Consider the following 19,830-nt stretch of genomic DNA (forward strand, 5'->3'; position numbering starts at 1 on the left):
CCTGGTAGCGTTTGTAAAACTAGCACTTCTCAGAAACCGTAACCTTGGCTGTGCCCATGTGGATGCAGAGTGAACCCCAAGTGAACTTCACAGGGGTGTTTTTTGAACTTGCTTTGCCAAGGGTTGGCACAGAAAGGAGAAGGAAGAACAGAGGCAGACTCAAGTCTTTCCATTCTCCCTACTCAGGAACCCTCTACCACTGAGGGTCTCAGCTGTCCTACAGAGGAACAGTCATGGCCTGAGGTTGCTGTCCAGACATGAATGTACCTACGGTGCAACCCTGGGGCTGCAGAGTGCTGAGCCCAGGATTAAGAGCTACCTATAGACAGGACTTCTTCCTTCTGCAGCGACTGAGCTGTTTGTCCTGGGCTCACAAGCATACCCAGAGCTCACAGACCGGTAAGTCAGTGCTGCCTCACTGACATCTCCCTGCAAGCTCTTCCAGGTCAGCACAGTACATAGCAAAAGGGCAGCTCAGTGTCAAGAATAAACCTGCCAGGACCTGAGCATCTAAGAAAAGTCGCTAGCACAGCTGGGTCTGCAGGGCTTTTCATTTCCTGATGGTTAGGGCGGGATTTGTGGTGCCCACAAACACAGAGAGGACAGAGGGGTCCTTACCTTGATGCTCCTAACCAAGAGGCTCTGCAGAGATGGAGGATGCTGCCCTCGGCTTGCTGGCAGCGGCGCTGTCCTGCCTGTGCTGGGTGCTCTGTGAGGAAAGGAGGGAGAAGTAGGTTTGCAAGCTCCTGTGAGAACTGATGTCATACGTAAGGAGGGGCCAGTAAAGGCAAGGAGAAAGGGGACTCACAGTAATTCTTACTCCCCCTTCTAGGCACCCACCCACACCTCTCCAGGCTATGCATATGTATCCCTGGTTTACACCCCACGCCCCTCCTCCTCCACCCTCCCCCCCACCATTTCCTCATACAGGTTTTCATGCATACCTGCACATGTATGGACGAGGACTGTTCGCACCCCAACACACTTCCCTACGCACCAGCCTACTCACATTCACTCTTTTCTCCCACCACCACCGCACACCTTTCCCTCCCATACTTCTGTGCATCTGTCATGCTTTGGCAAAGCAGCTTTTGATACCAGGTGTTGTGTTTTCAACATCATCACAGTGGTCCATGCCACTTTCAGACCTACGTGAATCTCCTTATAAAGAGGGATTCCTGTCACTTCTGTAATAGAAAGATTTGCAATGTCCCATGGACTGGGCCAAGTGAAATGTCAGTTACTGGTGAGAATACCCAGCATGACAAAGTCAAAAAAGACAGACCAATTAGAAAGCTGTACAGTTTCTCCAGGCTTGTCTGCCACACCTTCCAAAAACTCTAATAGAGACAAAGGACTCTGACACACAGTATGGTCCTTTGTAAAACTAAGCTAGGTGGCTGTGGATCCTGAAGGCGCTCTCTTCTACCAGTGATTGCAGCTTGTCACCTAATTCTTCAAATATCCTCAGAAAGCTTTTATGTTATAAATAAATCTACTAAACAAGTAGCTCTTCTCCACAGAAATACATTTTTTTGTGTGTCTTTTGGACCCATAATTTTCCACCTGTATGCACACAAAGAGGACCCAGTGCTAACCAGAGTCTTCCTTTCCTTTTTAAGAGTTCACTGGCTCAGCCCACATTCTGACAGTCACAAACAAAGAGGCTAAGGGGATTTCCCTTGCTTCTACTGACACATTTAGATTTTGGTTTAGGCAAGAAATTAAAAAACATTTTTATGCCCTGTAGGGAATACAAATAATATGGTGTTTAACTGAAATAGATATAATAAATCTCACATAGCCCTTAAATCTTACTGAGAAAAAATCTAATTCTAGCAAGAAAAAGCATGTTAACTATGGTTGGGATTGTGTGCCTCCCATAAGCAAAACATCGTTATTCTTTCATTTTCACTGCTAATTCCTACCTTAAAACATAGCTGGCAAATAATTTCTTAATTAAATAACTATTCTGCTTGTACGTTTTGTAACAAGTTCTTGGCTTCAGGATATTTCCTTTTATTTACGAATGATGTTCACCCTGAGGACAATTTTTTTTTTTTTTGGCCAGGTGCAACTTTAAAAGCTTAGAGGGGCCTCCACATTTTATAGCTAGTTGTGTAGGATACATGGCATTATCCTGTCCAGAATTCCAGGTATGTAATTTACCATATAGTACACTTCTCAACTTGCAGTCTTTTGAAGTTGTATGTTCTCAATACCTGCACTATTCTTGTGGTGATGTTCCATCAAAACCTAAATAATGCCAATGTAAAGTATGTGTACATTGATGAGAACCTGAGATAACTCTTAAAACCAAAAATGAACAGTAAGTTTTTTTGCCTCATATACTACAAATTCTAGCAAGTTTAACGTTTACCAATTTGACATTTTCATGGCATGACACCAAAAATATTTTTTAAATAAAATAAATGTCTAAAAAGCTATGATTAAGACTTTCATGCTGTCATTTAAATGTTATAAATTTATTGCTAGAATTTTATGAGCATCCAGTTCAATATTTTTGGAAAGATGAAAGTTTCGTATTTTATCTTGAAGAACTTAGACATTGGATGCTTCAGCATGCAATTAATTATATTTCTATTCACCGACATGATTTGACCTCTCTTTTTTTGAGATGGCATTACAGATTTGCATACTTAGTTGACTGAATTGGGTCAAGCTACCTCAGCTCACAAAAACTTCCAGCAAAATGACAGTAGTTGGCACTAAGATTGTTAATCTTTGCAGGACTCGAAAGAAATGAGTATAAATGAGAATGAGTATAAATATAAAAGATAATATAAAAAGATAAATTATAAAATAAATAAAAAAGATAAATTATAAAATAAATTATATTATAAAAAGATAAATATAAATATAAAAGATGAGTATAAATGATTCAGTTGCATCAACTGAAGCTGAAGTCACAGATATTATTGCTACATATTCAGATTTTAGGATTTTTTCCATTACTGTTTGAAATCCAAGACTTGTCACCTCTTTGATCTTAGTATTTCAATCTGGGAAGTGAGGCATAACCATTTTTTCGAAGAATAAAGAGGTATATAAGAGCTATTTAATAACAGCTAAATAGGCTATATTAAATCAAAAGAAATTCCTTATAATTTTAGAGCCATGATGAAAGATGTAATGAGGAAAGATACACTCTTTCCACAAGTGAGTATATTTAACACTATCAAGAAAGGAAACCAAAGTGATGTTATGCCTATTTTTGTCTGCCATTACCATTGTATATGGGTGGTGACAGCTTCAGGGCTCCATGAGGTTGCGCGGTCATTTTGAAGGGACACTGAATGAACAGCTGGGGCTAAGAGATGCCAGTTGCTGTGTATAGTGTGGCCTCTTGCACCAGCAACAGTCGTCACTGTCACTTCCAATGGACAGAAGTAGCAGCAAGTTTGACTCTTCTAGACTTCTTTCCTGGCTCTATCGCCTCCATCTGTTCCTTCTCCCTGTAAGCAGGTACGGCTCTTACAGCCTTGTCTAGCTCTACTGTGACCACTTAATCTACTGGTCAGCAAAATCCAGAACATTTTTGAGAAAGCCTGTGTTGTTTCTGTTAAGCTAGACTAGCTAATGTCTTCTACCGTGGTATCACATCACTAAAATGTGACATTGCCCTGACTCATCTTTCTTCAGCTGTCAACAGGCCTGCAACAGCACTGGAGACAGAAGTAATCATGAGCCAGCACAGTTAGCAAAATACCATATGAGTATTTCCATACAGTAAGGGAATATTCAACCACCAGGGAGGCTAGTTTTTGAGAGCAACACGAAGCAGACAGAATGTTTCATTTTTCCTCTGCCCTGATGGTAGTTTTTTGTCCCATCTTTGTCCCATTCTTGTCAAGAGCTTGACACAATGTTTCTGAAATGTATTTCAACTTTTTTGCCACTTGAGTGTGAATAATGCACATATCTCATCTGCTGTGAACTGTTAAAAATATGGACATTTCACACAGTCTTCTTCTAATGTTTCATGGCCTCAAGACAGTCTTGACCATTTAACCCATGTATCATGCTGTAGTGGTATTCCAAGAGTATTTATTTCATTGTATTTTACATGTAAGTACATGACCACTGTGTTCAGAAAAAAAAAATAAAACAAAACAAAACACAGAAAGCTACCTGACTTGAACTAGTGTAATAACAAAAGCATACCATTTACAATATTTTGAATTCTATTAATAAATATCAAGGTTATAAAGAATGTAGCTCACAGTCCTGTAAGTTGTATCACAAGCATGAATTTTAGGAAAAATAGTTCAAAAGTTCAAATACTCAGAGTAATTGAAAAAGAAAATTAAAAAAAAATCAAAACTAACTTTGCTGAAGGTTGCATCTGAAGAAAGATAAAATGGATGCCCATGTTTTTCCTTCTAATTGCAAAATGTGTTTTAGTGAATTTGACAGCTCAAGATTCAGGCTGAGTACATTAAGTCATGACAAATTGAGTTGAAGTTGCAGACTGTTGTGGCTGCAGTTTAAGAAAAATAATTTGGACATATATTTGTGACAAAAGCTGGTTTTTCTCTATGAAAAATTATGTCTTCATGGCACAGCCTTATAAAAACCTATTATGAAATCCTGGCATATGTGAAGGTAGTGGCAGAACTATTGCTTCTAGTGAAGCCAGGATTTATCTTTGCTTTTTAGTACAAACATTGAGCATCAAGTGTGAAAGATTTGGGCAAGTAGGCTGTATTGTGTTTTCATCTGAACTAGTCAGAGAAAATGCTGTAAGCAAGGTTTCTTGATGTCAAGGAGTTACTCTCTGTGTAACTCCCAACAAATTCTAATGACTCTTTGGGAGTAGTCTGATAAACACAACCTTTTCTTTTACAGCTGGTATGAATTTCTCTCCCTGTTTCCTCCTTCTTTTAATATAGCTCTTCTGCAGTTTTTCAGGAGGTACAGCCGGAAAATGTACAGCTGTAATGAGGCATAGAAGGAGGGAGGCTGTCTTCAGTACTTTCCCATTTTATCTTTGTATATTATTACCAAAAGCTTACTATGAGCATAATCTGTGTGTAATATCAATGTTAGATTTTGTTTTGCAAGTTTTCTGAGAGATATTTTCCACCTTACAGCCTGAATAAGTAAAAACATGTATATGTAAGCAAGTTATTTTCAAAATTTGTGGCATTCAGCCTAACAAAGCCATGAAAGAATATATATAAAACAGTATCGATATGTTTTTAACATACTGAATATTTGACTATTCATTTAATAATACTGAACATCTAACCAGATCAAGAATACTCTTAAAATGGAAACTAAATGAAATCTTAAAATATTTGATCTTCTGTGTTAGTACGAATGAAAAAGTACTTAGACAAGTAATTATGTTGGATTTGCTGTTGCATTTGTTACTTCTTATTGTGAAGTATACTTTGCACAAATATTTTCTTCCACCTGCCTTATATTCAACAGTGTGATACCTGTAGCTAGCCATACCAAACTCTTTTACACTATCCCTTTTTTAATGCAGTATTTACATTTTTTGGGGTGGAAGCTCATGTTTTCATAGAGTTTCAGTAAAAAGCAGCTGCTTTAATCACACTTAGCACATTTAGAGAAGACATTATCTGACAATTGGAAAAAGAATTACTCCGCTGGAAAAACGCTTAGCAAGTTAAAGCATGTTGCTGTACATAGACAGAGTATGTTGCAAATGAAAATGATAAAGAGTTGGCAGAAAAGGGCAAGTTCTATACACTTCTAAAGTTGGAATCCTTTTAGCATTAGGAATAGGTTTTGTCTTTCACATAGGTGATTATCTATAGCATTATAAGAAGACAAATATCTTATAACTCTTATTGTCAGTATAACCCTAAACTCGTATAAATGCCATAATTTGCCATTGACATATGGCTTTTATTTAAAAATACTTATAAGCATATGCATTAGACCCTCTGCACCTATTGCAACAGCCTTACACGCCCAGCAGCGCTCTGAGCCACCAGTGTGCTTTGTGCACTTTGGTAGCCCCCACTCCTCACCAGCCCTGCCCATCTGCACATCCCCTTGTTGCCCTTCGTGAGGTATCAGCCCATTTCTGCCATCTGTTGGGGTGCCTGACTGACAGCATGACCCCCAAGCTACATGTTAACCTGCACCAGCACGCTGGGAAGCATCATTTGCAGTGCTGCTTCTGGGGTGCTAGAGGCTGTGGCCTGCCCTACTGGCTCCATGCTGGTGGCTAGGCCCAAGTGGCAACAACGAGTTTTAAAATCGAAGCCTGATTGCCTGCTGCAGCCAAAGCAGAGTCTAAGCACAGCTGAAACTGCTGCAGCATCTGTGCATATGCATGGGTTGTATGCTGAGGGCTCTTCTCAGCTGTGAAGGACTCTCAAGCTCAGGAGGCTAGAAAGCTCTGTACCCTGAGGGGAAGATGTTCTTAGGAGTGGAGATAAACCATGTGAGGAACAAAACGGCTTTCTGTAGTTGGGACTTGGTTATTACTGTAGAGTTGACTTGCTAAGTTACATAAATAACTGATATGGCTGTAAGATCCTCAGCAGGAGTGAAGGAATACAATCAGCAACATGAAGCTGAGGGAGGCTGGCAGACAAGTAAGTAAATGTTTTAAAATATTAACAAAAGAGCTGTAACACTTTGTGTGCAAGTATAGCAAGGATTTTTGAAGTGAAGAAAGGTATTTTTTTTTAGGTAAGACTAGACATACTGAAAATGCTAATAATTCTCTTTAAACAGCTACCAGCTTAAATGTATTTATGCTGTAATCTTTGGAATCTAGCCTAGCAAAAATCTGAGTAGACCTCTATTTCTGGATCTGAGGACTATTGTAGGTATCAAGATATTAATGATGATGGGGTTTGTTTCAAAAATATTCTTGTTTTCAGTAAGTTTTTTTTTTTTAATTTATATTTGTTAGGTTTGCAGCTATCCATGCTGAAGCTCTTGAATTCAAACAAATGTATTGAGCAAGTTGTAGATCTGTTAGTACCATACACTTAAGAAAATATTGATAAGGCTCTTCCTTGTGGTAAAATGATATATCCTCTTTTTTTAATAATACATAGAAACATGAAAATGATGGTGTAAGTGAAATTTAAAAATGGGGTGTTGTGATTTTACTAGTACTTAAGCCAAACCTTAAATAACGTATGCAAACACAACTGCAAGAAAAAGAAGTCTTATCTTCAACTTCTGTTTCATGATTAGAAAGATACAAGATACTAAGAAGTGTGAGGGTTAGTGTGGCTTCAGATACTCCATTTGCCATGTGAATAGTTAAGGTTAACTGTATTCTGAACAGTATTTACTAAACTCATTTCCTTGCCTCATAGTGAAACTCTGCTGCTTTATCTTTGAAGTGTAGAGGTAGGGGGGAAAAAAATTGTCATTTTTTCCAAGTACTTTCTTAGATATTCTTTGTGCAAATAAGTAGAGCATCACTCTGAATCTTGCCCCAGTTCAGGCTGTGGGAGGTCTTCTTGAACACTGAAAGAGGAGAGTAGGATATTTCTGTTTTCCAAAGCTGTCCAGAGGTTAGTAGGAGAGCAGTTACAAGGTGCCTTGAAAATATCAATCATTTGTATTCTTATGGAAGATGGGAATGTTTGGCTACTGAGTAAAATGACCCAGAGGTTCAAAACTATCTTGGTTATGTTTGCATGTAATCACTAAATGAATGTGGAATAGTGGTAAGAAGCTTTCAGCTGTGCACATTAATCCAAGAACAGAAAGGACAAAAGAAACACCTTTGAGAACACTTCTACTTTAATGAGCTCATAGTTATGTGGCCTTGCACCTTTCCAGGTGTATGTGCTTCTGGCTAATAGCCCCTCTCCTGTAGGTTATCAGTCACTGGTGGCTACAGACATGGACTCAATGCAGGAAAGAATAGCTTCTATGCAAAAGGATCTGTTACAGCTTTGCTGGTATTAGTAGCAAGCTTCTTACTCAGTTTATGTAAAGTAAAAGTAACATTTTGCCCCAGATACAGGTGGTATGGACACCAAACTGTAGATTCTAGTCTGCTGTGATTGCTAGTATTTTATAAATCTGCACATTAAGTGCTTCTTTGCTCCTTTTAAGGAACGATAGAAAAAAATTCTGTGAAGAACTACTGGTACTCTGAAAGACTTGCTTCAGAGTGATTTGTGTTTCAGCAGATGATCTGACTGACTTGGCTGCAGCTATTATGCAAATGGGTAGGTGCTACTGCAATACTATCCTGTGCTACTGGTGAACAAGGCATCTTTTCAACAATAGCTCACCAGATTTTGAATTATAACTCATGAGCCCTAATACTATAGGCTCAGAATAATGTCATGTGGCTTGTGCTATAAAGATAATTCTCTTGGTAACCTGCTGTTTGTGCCCTTTCTATGTTCCCCTGTTACTAAAGCTAAAATAGATCAAGTAGTTGACATTTCATAATCTGCCTCGTGCAGCATTTATATACCATCTCATTTTTGTATATATGGTTTTGAGAGAGGATTTAGTTTGTATCATCTCCTCCAAATAAGATTATAAGTCAAGACATTGTTGCTATTCTGGAAATGGATACACTGACGAAGAGTAACTGTAGTTGAGGCTCAAAATTGGCAGGCTTTGGTCTCAGACTTTTCAGAGTCTTGAAGTTTTTACTGCTTATGATGGTAAACACACTGCCTCAGAAAGAAATGTTTCTCAAATATTTTAGCTGATGAAACAATAGCAACAACCCAACAGTCATGTTGTGCTGGATAAAACTTGTCTTTGCTGGAATGAGGCTACTCTTCTGCATTTCAGTTGAGAACCTTATTCTGTTAGTCTGGTACATGCTACCTTAGGGCTTGAATACGTTTGTTATGCTATTAATAGTGTTAGTGAAATGAGAAGTACTTCTCACAATAGCCTAGTGATATTTGCATCACTCTGCCATATTTAATTGACCATACTGAAGGGTCATACTGCTAAATATTTACCAAAGATGGGGTGTATGATAAAGAAGGAAGGCATTTAATACTGGTATTTCAGAACCCAGCCATATCATCATTGGATGAGCAGAAAACTTAATTTTGTGTAGTTATGCCTATCAAGATGCCATGCTTGAACAAAATCATAATAGCTGGTGTCTTTGAGGGAAAATAAAATGAGCCTTTTTATATTAGAAAGCTGTCAGAAATTACTATATCTTACCAATCTTCAGATTGAATGATACTCCGACAATCAAAACAGACTTGTCTATTACAGTATTGATGCTTTTGAAATAAATGAAGCAAGTGATGTAGAAAGTAAACTCATTTTTTTCCATGTATGATGATCATGCTACCTGTGTTCTGTATTCTGTTTCCACAAAAAAGTACTTGCCTTGGTGTAGGATCAAAATTCAATAGCTAGAACCTGTCAGTTAATGCTGCATCAAGTGAAATCAGTCACTAATACATGAATCTAACACCATGTTTACAAATTTTTTTATAATCCTTGTAAAAAGGATTGCTTGGAAATTATAGAAAATAAATGTCCATTTCTGAAGTAGCTAACCTACTGCAGTGCTTTAACATCAAAACATCTTTCTTCTCTCTTTCTGGTACAAGTATTATTATCTATTTGCCATGATAAGTAGAGAGGTGTGACTAGATTCTGTAGATTTTTTTTTTAAAGCCTATATGGTGTTTTGTAGTACTACACATATGCACTTAACATTTGACTTGTTAGATGTTTTTAAGAACACAAGTTTTCATGATGTGTGAGTTTTCAGCTGATTTACTTTATACTTTGTAGATAAAACAATTGAAGATTTTCAAGTGGTTTACAGAAGAAAAGGTTGAAGGTCTGGAATGGAATCTCAGTATGGAATCTCAGGTTTTAAAAATCAGTTAGGTATGCGAGCAGAAAATCAGTTAAAAGATATGGCCACTGGGTGTCAGTCTTGACTCGAGCATGAACGGTTGTGGGCCTTGCTGATTGCAGATGCTTGGTTTGAGATGGCTGACTGAGCAATCTACTGATATCAAGACTTACATACTGGTTTCGAAAACTCCAGGAAATTGATCTGTCATATACAAGTGAAAGTGCTGTGACTATAGCCACTTTGTTCCAGAAAGTAAGCAAAACATATAATGAGGCGGCTTTATTGCTTCGTTGTCAGGTTGAATGCTATGTTTGGGCATTGAGCTTTACCTGTGGATCAGAAAGAATCAGATAGAAATAGTTCATCTTTCCTCCTCCCTGACTTGTGGAATGCTGTCATAAATCAGGGCTGAGCAACTGCTGGTCTGTAATAAGAGTGGGCTTACACTTATTCTATAATGGATAGTGGGCTACTGGAAGTGTCCTTGCAGTACAGAGTAAGATCTTCTGTTATGAACAGCATTTCCTGCTAGAATGAATGAGATACAGGCTTGGTGAGTTAGCCTGGCCTGGTTAGTACATTTACTGTGCTATGCTTGCACTTTTTCTTCATATAAGAATTTGGTCCTTTTTATAGTTAATGTCATGTGATGGACTTTCAACCTTCTCCTATAAAAACTACTTGAAAAGATTCTATTGTTCTGTTGCACAGCAAAAAATAAAGTGTTTTTTGTTTGTTTCGGGATAGCATTTCTACACTCTCTTCCAAAACATATTCTTAATTGAACTATACATTTATTTATATTGTACTTATATATCCACATGACAAACAAGGAGATAAAATTATTTCAGGGGACCACAAAAATTAGTACATGAGCTTTGTGCCCACCTATGTTAGTGAATGGGGTCAGACTACTAGTGATTCAGCTGAAACTAAAATGCTGATTCAAAATACTCTGTAATGTTTTCATGGCTAAAACAGATTCCATTCTGAATCATCTCAAAGTATGAAGGCTTTCGGAAAAGTATAATCAAATTCAAGGGAAAACAAACAGATGTAATACTAGTTAAGTAAAATTAATTTCAGAAGCTTTCCAAAATGAACAAATTACAAGGTCATATTTTGTGATTTTTCTAGAGATCCAAGTGTAGCCTAACAGTTTGCTCCTTCCCCCAGTTTTTTTTTAAATTGTCTGCATTTATTGCTTACGTTTTCAGGAATTTTTCTCATCCTGATCAAACTGCTTTTTAAGGGTGATGTGGTAGTACTGACAAAGCTGATATAAGTGGGAAGGAATGTTTCTAAAAATTGAGAAACTTCCAAGTGCTGGATTCTTATATTCTTGATGCTGTACATTGAACCGAGATAACTTCAGGTATGTGCTAGCTGAATATTAGAATGTCAAAGTACTTCCTGTGGGCAGAATCCTGAAGCATCTTCATTGCATCTTTTATGTTCTATCTAAAGCAGTTAATTATGTAGACATGTCAGTTACAGTTACATATATTAGAAATAATTATTTTGTAGAGCATATTTGACTGCTTCACGTTTGTGCTGGAGGGCTGTGGGACAGAACTGCCCCAAATGTCTCAAAACACGCTTCCATAAATTATGTAATGACAACTGCCACATGCCTGTGAAGGTGGTTGTGTTCTGAGGTGATTTTTTTTTTATCTGTTCCAGAGGGGACTGGGAGAAGTTTCATGATACCTAAGGTTATTCTTTTCGGCATGCTCATGAAGCCTGACCTAGACAAAGCACCAGGCACTTAAACAAACTTGTAGTGCCTGGTGCTTGTGGTGTAGCATAAAGCAGTGAAACCTGGACTTTCTTACCCCAAGAACCTCTTACGTATTGGTTTTGAAATCGGCTTAGTCTTTTTGTGAGCTCCTTAGTATGGAGTCAGATATGACAAAGAAAAATATGAAGCTGGTGTATGTCTTGGGCAGAGAACAGTGGTGTGAAAGCTTTAGCTAGGAAAACAGACAAGCTGCAGATGGAGTTAAAGCTGTAGTTAAAACTGGTGACCATGTGGCTGTTGCTGTGTGTGAAGTGCCGGCTAAATCACTCTTGCATTCAACCATAATTGTAAACTTCTGAGAAGCAGCCAGTGGCTTGGTTCAGTGGCTCTTGCTATAGGTCCCCTGTATTCCTTTTGTTATGCTGCTGGTCTGTTTTATTGGTCTGGAGTAGAACTTCTTACCATGCTCTACGGATACGAAGTTCTAGTGGGAGGATTTAAATAAAAGGGAAGTTGGCTGAGTAGCTGCTCCTGGTTCTGATCATTATATATTATGAAGCATGCTATTGCATAGTTAGGACAGTTACTATGCCAAATGAAATCAGGAGGAATTTACAAAGTTTATAAGGATTTTGATAAAAGATTCTTTTAAGTATTGAGCATTTCTTTCCTATAGTCTTTGCCGTGTCAGGTATTTGGTCCATCTCAGCCCCATTGGTAATGGTTGCTATCAAAAAGAAGATAAAGCCATGATGGAAGAAGTCCTTTGTCCAAGATTGAGACGTTAAGTGTACTGAATGCATTACTATTTTATTTGCTTAGTCATTCATGCCATAGGCCTTCCTGAGTAGACTCTTGCAGTCCATGTCTGTTTCCTGGGTCTGTTAAATGTCACCTCAGAGATCAGGAAAAATTTTTCCTCCTCCCCTTAAACCCTTTTAGCCAGGGGCAGCTGAAGTAAAGATTACTTCAAAGGCCAGGCGTGGTTTTTCTGTTCTTACTGAGGCATTGCACTGGCGGTAGCCCTAATTTTCCTCTTACAGGTAGATGTTACAACTATGCCTGGTACACTTCATATTTGTACATATCAGGAACATCTCTTGTAAAGATGCTGGAATTGCAGTAGCTTAAAATTGGTGTTGTAGAAAATGGAATAATTCCCCATGCACATTAAGAACTCTGAGGCAGAAAAGACATGTGACTCAATATCCCTTATCTTCAGCTAATTCCTTTCAGGAGTGCTTAGATAAGATTAAAAGAACCAGGCTTCCTTCCAAACATCTCCGCTTTTTCACCTGAAGAAATTTGCTGAGAAAGGAGCAGAGTCAGCTGCCAGCATGTCGCAATGCATGTTGAATCCAAAGAAAATAGGGCTTATTTCTGCAAATTTGCATGTGAAACTGTGCTTTTTTTGAGGTTGCAGTTAAGTTGATAGAAAAGGTTCTGTTGACTCCTCTTTGTCATTCATTTTTAGTGGAAAATTATTTAAAACAAATAAAAACTCCAAACCAAAATCTGAAAGGATTCTGCCAGGCAGTTTAAATAAACTAAGTTCAACAAACTATTTGAGCTGCAAAGTCAGGTAGTGTGAAAATGTAAATGCTAACGTTGCCCAGAAAAGTTTCTCTCTCAACCTTCTTCAAGTGTATTTTTTTTTAATATTAGAGAAACAGGTGCCACTAACAAAGATCTCTGCTTTGTTTGGCTGGCAGATGTTGTTTGTTTGGGGAGATGCAGACACAAGGACGAAAATGACATTACAAGATTATCAAATATTCCTTTTTAAGGTAAAGCCACCAAACCAAATATTTAGTGAAACCAAATTGTTTATAATGGTTTGCATTTATTTTTTTGAGCTCTTCATTCTGAGATCATGCAGTGAGTTACAGAGGTGCTGCAAGAGTGATAGTGTGTGATGAAGTCCCTAAAATACTGAACTGTTCTGTACAGAGGGCTGAATAAAGCATACTGTAAGCTTATCTTGTGCTTCAACAGGCAAGCATGCAAGTAAGGTATCAAAAAATGCAACAAATGAAGTATTCCTGTAGGTGTTGAGACCAAGGCCAAAGATTCTATTTATGAATCTGACATGAGAGTTTCTATGTTACAACGTTTTTAAACTGAACACAGTTGGGAGTGTGGACAGTGGATGAGAGGCTGGAAGATGCACAGATTTTTTTTATTCCCTTACTCGTCTTCACAAATCACCTGAAATAACACCGCATTAGTTCTGTGCTCTTCTCAGGATGATTTACTGGTATAATTGAACTTGTACACTGAGTCAACATCACACTTAACTACTGTTCTTCACAAATACAGAATGGATCAAATCCAATTAAGGTTTCTTCAATAAAACTAGATATACCTGTATTTCCTGGGTTGTCTGTAGCCATGATGTGCATGGTAAGGGCTGCTTATGATTGTGTCTTGCCCTACAGCTGGGTGGGGGAATGCTGTGGAAGAGAGGCAGCAAGGGGAAGGGGGGAGGGTGTGATGACTCTGACTCCTGTGGGTCCTGTATGTCTTTGTAATACCTTGTATTTCTGAGGCTACTTTTCTACTAGAGATTTGAAATCAGAATGAAATAGCAGCATCCTGACTGGATTTTCCTGTCCTACTAATATTTGTGTTTTTTTTTTTTTTAGACACTGTTAATATTTCTTTAAAATGTAGTACTGACTTTTGAAATTTTGAAAGCAATAGATGGAACTTAAGTAGCTAGCAATTGCTGTGCTGTGATAGCAGACTGGGTTTATCGCAACTCTGTGTAAGTAGGATGCAAACATCAGTTAATATATTACTGTGTTTTCCGGAGCAGGAGATAGCATTTACTTGTTGTGTCTAGAATCTGTTCAAGTCCATACATAAAAATCGAAGTTACATATTCATGTCTAGACTACTTAACTGTACTGGACACCAGTATTTCCAGTATTTTTATTATTCAGGTTTCAGTGATAGAACAACTATGGGAGTAATTTTACATGCTTATTTGATAGTGGCACCCAAAAGACTAATTAGGATTAAGAGTTAATTGGATGGAACAGTGTAAAAATATGATTAGGCACCAAGATAATAAGTTTTAATGTTAAGTATTGCTTGAAATATCCTTATGTCCTCTGTACTTAGAAAAAGTGCAACATGAACAGGGATAGTAGCAGATTCTTTAGCCTGAATTTGGAAATGACTCATGGAAAACTACCTTTTGTTACAGGGGAAAAAAAGCAATCATCTCTGTTCCTGAAACATCTGATTGAGAACACAAAATTCAGTTGTATCCCTTTGGAAAGTGGTCAGATGCGACAAAAAAAGTTTTTAAATCTAAAAATAACACTTTCATTTGGTATTCTAGAATGTGGGAAAGGCCTTATTCCTATATTTTTAACCATTAGCAGAATTCCAGAGAGAATGGTACTTTTGAATAGCTTTCTTCTAATTCGACCCGATTATTATATTGTTTAAAACCTAAAGGTCAAACTTGAATAGAAAGCTGCCTCCAGATCCCTAGTCTTTCACTGTCTTAAACTCAGGATACGTGTGAGATGATGACAGGTGGCTTTAAAGTACCTTTTGCCCTTTCCTAATCCTGGTTTATGGGGATTTAAACATCACAGATATAGTAAGTAGTCAGCAAACTGCTCTATCTCATACATAGTTGCCCAGGGATCACTGGGAACTAGGAAAATAAAGAGACTAGTGTTTTACCTTCGTATGCTTCTGGCATGCACTCCAGTTGTTGTCTGGAGCAGGATCTGCTCTAGTGACCTTAACCCATATCCAGTTTGTATGAGGTTTTGTAGTGGTAAGATAGTTCAAACCAGCAGCTTCATAGTTGTTAATCTGATTTTTTTTTTATCCTGTACTGCAGCTTGATTAATATGTGAGTTTACATAAAAAGTGTTGTACTATAATAAGAGTAATAAAAACCACTGTACTTATTAACTATATTCTTTTTGTTTGCAGTACTGTTTTCTGTCTCTTCTAACCTTATCTTTAAAGAAGCAAATTCATGTCTGAAAGGAGACATTAGGAAAACAAGAAGGTATAGGGAAGGAAGGAAAAGGAAATGACAACTTAGAAGAACGTGATCCATACTGGGATAACGGAGGGAATAGCAGCAGAAATAAGAAGAGTGGGATGTCCACTAAGAAGACAATAAATGGCTCTTGGTGCTGTAGGTCTACAAGCAAGATTTGGCTCTAATGTTCTCGTTCGTCAAAAAGACCTTGGTGCAAAAATAGAAGAATGCTGGCAATAACAGGTTATATAATTTCTTTTGAAATCTCTGCTGATTGTAGTAAATATTTCAGTATTTGAAATGGTTGTAATCTGATGATAATTGGTAAAGTTGGGTGATAGTAAAACTGTAGAGAAGTTTCATGTATCTCAAATGTGTGGTCTAAGTTTTATTGAAGCTCACTTACCTGAATTAATTTAACAGGTGAAAAAGCTTCTCTAAAGCTCTTGTATTACTAGATTCACGAGACTTGTCAAAACCCATGCAAGATGGAATCAGCAGTGATTATTGGCAATAAGGTGCATAAAGGAACAGATATGACAAACTCATATTACATAGATGGCATGGGATGCCTGTGTTGATTGAGGAATCAAAAAATATTTGAATTATATTATATTTGAATATTTGAAAATATTACAAATATTTTGTAAATATTTGTCTCAAATCTTCACTAGATCTCTTTGCTGTGTATAAAGAGAGATCTCTATTTTGCTGGAAAAGGTAAACATAACTCAGCAGAGTTTCTCTTCCTTGGTCTTTACTTCACCTTTTCTTATCTTCTGTTTCCCTTAGGATGATGATAGCTTTTTAAATGAGAACTTTACCATTCATATACATGTCTTTCCTCTTTAGATTGAATCCTTTTATTATGCTCAATAGGTAGGAAGTCTTGAAGACCACTCAGAAACAAAGGCTAATAAAAATTTAGGAGACTGTCTGAAAGGTTGACTGGAAAAACTAACTGTTGACTACAATGACGTCTTGCTTGCATCTAGGACAGCTAGATAACTAGTTTCTAAAACTATACATACTTTTTTGTCATCTTTTCTTGAAAAATACCTTATTTTCTTCCTGCAGTTGATCCAGTCATCTGATGTTTCATTTGAATAATGGCTTCAGGGATTCAGTATCAGGGTCACTGACTGCTGATGAATCTTAGCTGAGACTACTGGACTTTGAAGCTTTCCCTTGTTAGTATAATGGAGCCACAGTTTAACCTTATGTCCCCAATTTATTTATTTATTTTTTAATCCAGAAGAAAAGAATTTAACTGTGACCTGTGGAAATAATCTGAACATTTTAGGAATTGAAGACATAGTTGGTGGTACGTACTTGGTCACCCATCAGCTTTTCACAGGTAGATGGCAATAGTAATATATCAGGACTAATAAAACCCCTCTTTTTTTTTTCTTCATTGTGCAATAATTAACTGGTTATCCAGCTTCATAATTCAAAGGTCTAAGGTTTGAGGCTTGTCCTCTTAATTATTTCTGGAGTTTTGACTACAACACTACAATATGAATAAAACATTACTTTCAGGTCAATATGAGGGTTCAAGCACATAGTCTTCAAATTAATGAAACAATGCTTCTGCTGTACCTGATCAACCACAAAGGATTATGGGGACCTAGGGCATTTTCATTAGTATCACTTAAAGTGTCTTGACACAAAGTAATACAGCTCCAGTTTTTCTGAAAAAGTTAAACATAAAACAGTCTTTCATACTGAGCAAAAAGTTTTTAATATCCAGGAGAATGTGGTATCTAACCTCCTATCTGCTTTTAATGGCTCATGGCTCTGATGTACAATAATGGACAATTGTTTATCTTCAAAAAATAAATAATAAATCCCCCTCTCCCTACCTCTAAAGCCTTTTAAGACACCATTATGACATGGGTATGTTGCATAGCTCTGTTGGTATACATTTTTTTTTTTCAAACTCATAAACTATTTCCAACTTGTAAACTACTGTTCCAGTGGAAACGTAAGCACAGTGTAAAGAATGTGTCTCAATAATTCTATGAAAATTCAATTAGGTGTCCTTCACCTAATGGCATAGTGCAGCTGCGCTAGAAACTCTAAGTGTTACAAATCCAAAACTTCTTAAGCTAAGCACCAGAGAAGTAACCTAGCGTTTTTAATTTAAGATCTTATCCTGAATAATGCGGATCCCCCTGTTGTCAAAACAGTAAAACAGCAGGAGGTATCCTTTACTGTGGTGAGGTCTTTATAAGTCTCCTAATCAGGAAAAAATCTTAAATTCTGCAACTGTGGATTATACAATAATAAATTCAGTATGCAAGAACAAGCACCAAGAAGAAGGAGCAATTCAGTTAGGTATCTTGCAAAATACAAAACACACCATTAAGCTGTTTTTGATGGTCAACTTTCACCTCAATTCCCTCTTCTGTTAAGTGGTTATAAAAAAAAAATAACATTGCATGCTTGCCTGCTGGTAGTTTAAGTGGCTCTAGCTTCTACAGACACAGAGTTTGCTAGTTCCTCGTGGATTATAAAGTAGCCTGATGAGGTGTTGTCATGAACAGTGAAATTGGTTTGAGTGTTGTCTCCTACTGCCATTTGCAGCTCACTCCTGCATCTGTGGAACTGTGCTGTAAGGCAGGCACAGCGGTTGCCTCTCTCTTGAGGACCTGCATAACTGAGGGGACAAAAGGGAGAGTGAATTGCAATGCCGCAGCTCAGAGGGAAGATGGATAAAGGGGGAAGGGTGGACTTCTCAAGCCAGTTACCTTGCTTGCCAAAGTCTGTGCTCACTGAACTGTCCTATATCTCATTCCTGTGAACAAGTCCCCCAAGGAGGAGAGAGGGTTTTTTTAATTATTGTAATCCTTTTGACCTTATGCATTCATGAGTTTGGTCTCTTCTTGTCAAAGTGGTTTTGCAGGTTGGCTGAATCAGGTAGTATTTTCAAAGCAAGTGTTTTAAGTATTGTTCCTTTGCAATCAGCTGAGAATTGCTAAAAATGTATCAATTATCTTAAGCTATTGTTTTCTTCATATTTTTCCATTTAATAGAACAAAAAATATTCGTACTGTAAGTACATCAGTATACAACTCAGTGGTTGGTATGCACAGGGTGTTTCATGGTGGCTGTGTTTTGGTCATACACTAAATAACTTTGTTCTCAGATTCCTTCATAAGCCTATTGCTGTCTTTTTCAATGAACGCAAAACTTGTTCACAAAATTCATGGGGTAAGACTATGTTTTCAGCTTTTCTATTAAACTGTCAGTGGTTAATCTCTGGCTCCCTGAAATAAACACCAAAACTATAAGAATCTGTCACCTACACCTCCTGTACTGCTAAACCATGTTCTCTTTTGCTTAGTGTTCTTTCTCTCGTTTTGGCCTGAAATTCTAATTAATATACTACTAATCTGAAGGAGTATTATTTATCTTTTCTCAGATGCTTTTGATGGACTGCCCTTGTGATCTGTGGAGCATTTGATCCTGGCTGTTGGAGAAACAGCACGTAACAGTTCTTAGCATGTGAGAATTCCACTTCAGAAGAAGTTCATCCTGAACACCCCTGAGATCTGCTATTTATAGGGATGTATGGCAAAGAAAATAGATAACTTAAGTTATTGACACACCGTTTCACAGTTGAAACTGTTGCCTATTTGATAATTAAGTTCTTGAACCAACTCTGGGAAGTGAAAATAAAAGTAATTTGTGGGACAGTCTAGCTTGAATGGTATATTAAGAAATAGTAATCTTACCTCTTACTAGGTTCACTCTGTCATCTCTTATAACATCACATCTGCATTTACTTGTAAAAATTGCTGAGGTGGATGGTATACTGTTTTCTCGTCTTGCCTTTCATACTATGTACTTTTTTCTGAGAAGAATACTAATTTCCTTTTGGATTTTTGTAGTTCTCATCTATAAAGTGCTTGAGAGATTCATCTAGTTTCATATGTAGGAGACTAATGCACAGAAGAATTTTGGTTAAAAATATCCTTTGATTTTTGGGTACCTAAATTAAGACATCCAGGACTCAGTTTTGGAAAACTTGGTACTATGGATTAAAAGTACAGCTCCCATGAACTTTGTTTACAGCAATGAGCACTTCCAAGTTTTCTTAAACAGGCCCAGGTGTCTCAAATCAGCAAACAAATGCTTCAGAAGTTTTAAGTGACTTCTTATATGGAAAGGCTGTTGCCTAGGCAGAGCTAGAGTATCATTCTCTGCTGTGCTAAATGTCTTTCCTTCTTTTTTGTTGCG

The 19,830-nt window shown here is 37.5% G+C and overlaps 1 protein-coding gene and 1 long non-coding RNA gene across 3 annotated transcripts in view; one reads left to right on the plus strand and one right to left on the minus strand.

Annotated features, from left to right (window-relative positions):
• LOC121072376 (collagen alpha-1(XXVIII) chain-like) overlaps nucleotides 1-755 on the minus strand; it is a 34,970-nt gene extending 34,215 nt beyond the window's left edge. For both annotated transcript variants that reach the window (XR_005821166.1, XM_040561910.1), the window contains exon 1: nucleotides 619-755. The gene's annotated coding sequence lies outside the window, so the exon portion shown is untranslated. The remainder of the gene's footprint in view (nucleotides 1-618) is intronic.
• LOC121072378 lies at nucleotides 191-16,169 on the plus strand. The gene is made up of 3 exons (XR_005821171.1): nucleotides 191-399; nucleotides 2,072-2,156; nucleotides 15,534-16,169. It is a non-coding gene; the product is annotated as an uncharacterized LOC121072378 (long non-coding RNA).
• Nucleotides 16,170-19,830: the final 3,661 nt, after the last annotated feature.

This window comes from Cygnus olor, chromosome 6 (assembly GCF_009769625.2).
Source record: "Cygnus olor isolate bCygOlo1 chromosome 6, bCygOlo1.pri.v2, whole genome shotgun sequence".
NCBI classification, from domain to species: Eukaryota; Metazoa; Chordata; class Aves; order Anseriformes; family Anatidae; genus Cygnus; species Cygnus olor.